Genomic DNA, 4,899 nt, shown 5'->3' on the forward strand with positions numbered 1-4,899 from the left:
AAATAATCAATTGCATGAAACCACATCACCATATCTTTTGATTTTACTTTAAAAGCAAAAACTTGTATTTATTTATCCTACATTTAATCAGGTACTCTCATTGATTTGATCTTTTTTTGGTGATCAAATTTTTATTAAATTTTGTCAAATGAAGATCATGACAGTGGTACTATAAATAGTACAAGGAGTCATATGCATACAAACAGCAATTGATGGGCTATATTTATATCACCAATGCCTTGCAAAGAAAAGATTAAAAATAAATGTTAGAGTGAGGAGAAAAAAAAAGAAACATGAGGGAAGCAGACAAACAAAACAATAATAAAAAAATAAAAAATACAGTAAAAATATGGACACTATAGAAATGTGTATATGTGTAGATCTTATATCCTATCAGAGTGACACCTTAGATCTAAACAAAAGTCTGGGTTTGAAAGAGAACCAATAAGGATGTCCCAGGCCTCTACAGTTGATGCCGCGCTTTATGAGTTACAGCTAACGATCTTTCTATGAGGGCAATGTCCCTTAAATGATTCAACCATTCTTTTGCTGATGGGGGGTCGGGGGTGAACCATGAGTGAATTATGGTCTTTTTGGCGGAAGTTAGCCTGCGAAAATAATTTTCCTAAAGGCTAACGTGGTGATTTGATCTTTTTTACAGGATTTCCCTGGGCATTGATCCCTGTACCCGTGCATTAACTGTCCCAGGACATTGCTGGGAGCGATATTTTTTTCGGATGATGGCGAAGGCTGGAGGCACCTAACCTGACTCCGCCAGATGGGGGCGGTATTGTTCACAAATTCACAATCATCCATCTGGCAGCGTCAGGCCTAAACATGGTCGTCCGTCAGAGCCTCGCCCCCCCCCTCCCCGTGTGACGGCGGGTGGAGCGCCGTCCTACGGGGAGGGGCCGCCGTCGGCTGACGGGGGCTGCTCGAAAATGTGACTTCACGGCGACGATACGTGCGTGATGACAGCTGCAGGAGAGTTGTGATTGGCCGTTGCCTTGGCTCTTCGTCAGTTATGTTAGGTTGATTTTTAGTTTAAATCTGGGTGATATTGGGTTTAAACGTCTAAGACCTAATTTCACCCTCTTTTCAACCGGCTAAAATGCGGTTACAACGTCAACGTGTCAAAAAACACAATTTGGTTAATCATATTGTTAAAACATTATTGTAGCTTGATATAGAGGCAATATTGATAGTGTGTGATTTGGCATTTGTCCAATTTATTGTGTAACTGAGAGTTGAAATCTGGTCTACACGAAAACTACATTTCAACGCATTTTATGTCACATGAAATATCATAAATATGGGACTATATTGGCTATGTGGTGCCAGCAAAAAGCTTCCAGGACACAACTATGGTTAATAGTTTAGCGCAATACTATAAAATAATGAATTGAGTTCCTGCAGCAATGTGCATGCGCAAGTAGGCTACTTAGTCGCTATAGCTCAGGGGTGGGCAACTATTTTTCATGGGGGGCCACATGAGAAATCCAGATTGTTGCCGGGGCCGAACAAATATTGTCATGCCGTAATGGATGGGCAACTTTGATGATAGAGAGGGCCACAAAAAAAGTCCTCGCTACCAGATTTTGCTGAGGGCTGAACGGCGCCAGCGCGGGCATTTGAAGCCATGTTTAGAGGAATAACTAATTTTAAATTAACAGTTGTGATGTCATTATTCAGTCTTAACCACCAATATTTGATCCTTTTCTCACTCACTCCTATGTCACCACACTCTCCCTGCAGGGCTTGAAATTAACTTTTTTCACCACCTGCCAATATGGCTGCTAGATTTTAAAGTTACCAGCCAATTAGAATTTCCACTATCCGAAATGTTTTTCTTGAAATAAACCAGAATATGAGTGGGTTAATTTAAGCATAAGTATCAGTAAGTGGCCGGGATTCTCAAAGCCTGTGTTGAGGGTGACACGAACATGCACTCTTGAAGCTAAATAAATCCAAAACCAACAAGTTAATTATTTAAATTTCTACCTCAATGTAGAACAGCCATTTCTTACACATGAGATTACTTTTGGCCTTTTAGTCATAAAGATTATTGAAAGATATTTCATGTCATTCTATATTGGCCAGAATGACATGAACATTTGGACACTTATTCAGCGGGTATCTTGCATGTTGCGTTCAGGTGCACTGTAAAAAAAAAAAAAATCCATCGCGGGCCACACAGGGGGCCGTATGTTGCCCATGTGTGCTTTATAGTAACGTTCAGTCATAACTCATTTATAATTAAGCCCATAGTTAATGAACTAATCATGTACAAAACACACACACAGTCACATATTTTATATACTGTATATGTTGTAAGCCTAATTTTTTCCATCACAGCTGCTTTTTACATGTATGGGATAATACAGGCTAATATACAAGGTGTCCCAAGCTCTGAGTCATTATAAACTCAATTAGCTACAGAAGCTAATGTTCACATTCAGTCCTTGTATATTTCTCTCATGTGTTCATCATTCCTTTCCTCCTCTGTGTGTGTGTGATTGAGAAATGAGATGCAGGTGGTGTTCATCCTAATTGGCCTGGTCAGGTGTCAGATTGCTGCTGGCTGATTGGCTGGTGGAGAGCATTTAAGCCAGCTGATGCCATCCTGTTGCCCCTTGCTCTCCTCATTCCCAACGATGATGGCTGCTGTGCTGACTGCTGTGTTCTGTCAGGTAGGAACTGTGTGTAGACCTACTTTAGTAGTTCTGCAGAACTTTATTAATATGTGTCTTTATCTTGGTAGACCTGTGCAGTCTAAACTGTAAATAGTTACCTTCCAGATCTACACTTTTGTACACTGTAAATAACACTTACCCAAGTAGGGGGAGAAGCCCTTTAGTTTTTTTTTAACATTTTCTGATGTTTATTTTGTAGGAGCTTATAGGTAAGAGCTGTGTCTCTTATTTAATCCATCATTTTCTTTTCTTAGGTAAATTTAAGGTTGGGGATTAGTTTGATTGGTTAGTTGTGTTGGGGCCATGCTGTGCTCTGAAACTAAACCTGCTACTTGTGAACTTGTGATGGTGGTTTGGCTGATCATCCTTGGGAGTGGGAAGAGTGGGGGCACTTTTGTGTTGCGGTCCGGTTCCCCGAGGCCGGTTCCTAACATAATTGGGTGCTCGTCTGCTTTTCTCATTCGTCAGCACGTCGTGTGTGTGTGTATATATATATTTTATGTTTGTCTGGTGGGCAGTCTTTGTGCAGGTGGTAAATGGTGTTAGTCAAGGTGGCTTTGCATGGAGCTGAGGAAGCTCATGGTGGTAAAGCTGGTGGAGGTGTTTGTTGGAGGTGGAGCCGGTCAGAGGGGACCAGTAAAACTGAGGAGGGGCGTGACAAGGCAGGGCCGTCAGTAGCACCGTTTCTCCTCTTTCTGTGTAGACTGCTACCCTACAAGAGTCTCCGTACATAGACTTGCCTGTCACTCTGACTCCCAAGCCGTCTAAATCAGCGATACAGACGTATTTACAAGTGTCACAGAAACATTTCAAAGCCACATATTGAGAAGAAGAGTTCATAGCTTCTCGACATCGGGGTTAGAAAGCTCGTCGCTGCTCATAAATGCCTCTTTTCATCTGAAGTCTGTGCTGGTGATATTTTTTACCGAGCTTTCGGCCAGAGTGGCGCTGTTGAGCGCTCTGACGGCTGGGAGCTCTAACCTGGAAAAAATATCACCAGCACAAACTTAAGATGAAAAGAGGCATTTATGAGCAGCGTCGAGCTTTCTAACCCCGATGTCGAGAAGCTATGAACCTTTCTTCTCAATATGTGGCTTTGAAATGTTTCTGTGACACGTTTAAATACGTCTGTATCACTGATTTAGACGGCTTGGGAGTCAAGAGTCACAGGCAAGTCTATGTACGGAGAGGGGACTCTTGTAGGGTAGCATAGTCTACACAGAAAGAGGAGAAACGGTGCTACTGACGGCCCTGCCTTGCCACGCCCCTCCTCAGTCTTACTGGTCCCCTCTGACCGGCTCCACCTCCAACAAACATTACCACCATGAGCTTCCTCAGCTCCATGCACACCATTTACCACCTGCACAAAGACTGCCCACCAGACAAACATATAATATATATATATATATACTCAGACGACGTGCTGACGAACGAGAAAAGCGGACGAGCCCCCAATTATGTTAGGAACCGGCCTCGGAACGGGACCGCAACACAAAAGTGCCCCCACTCTTCCCACTCCCAAAGATGATCAGCCAAACCACCATCACAAGTCGCAGGTTTAGTTTCAGAGCACAGCATGGCCCCAACAACAAACTAATCCCCAACCTTAAACTTACCTAAGAAAAGGATGGATTAAATAAAAGACAGCTCTCACCTATAAGCTCCTACAAAATAAACATGTTACAAAAAACTAAAGGGCTTCTCCCTCCTACTTTACTTGGGTAAGATGTTAGTGTACAGAAGTGTAGAGCTGGAAGTAGCTATTTACAGTATATATGCACAGGTCCACCAAGATAACACATCTTATAGTTCTGAAGAACCAAGTAGGCCTACACAGTTCCTACCTGACAGAACACACCAAAGAGTCAACAGAGAGCCATCATAGTTGGGAGTACAATGAGTGGACTCATAGTTGAATTACACACCACACTTAATTGCTATAGCATAAAGAGTATTGATAGCTCTAAACTTTATTTCACCAACTTCCTGTGTCTGCACTGTAAAATGGGTTTAGGGATGCCTTCCTGTGTCTGCACTGTAAAATGGGTTTAGGGATGCCATCCCTTGCAGTCATTGCCACCGATGATGGCTGCTCTGCTGACTGTTTGTTCAGTCAGGTAGGCACTGTGTGTAGGCCTACTTTGGTAGTTCTTTAGAACTTGAAGAGCTGTCCTTGTCTAGGTAGACTTGTGCAGTCAAACTGTAA

Source organism: Poromitra crassiceps (genome assembly GCF_964638095.1).
Source record: "Poromitra crassiceps genome assembly, chromosome: 4".
Lineage (NCBI taxonomy): Eukaryota > Metazoa > Chordata > Actinopteri > Beryciformes > Melamphaidae > Poromitra > Poromitra crassiceps.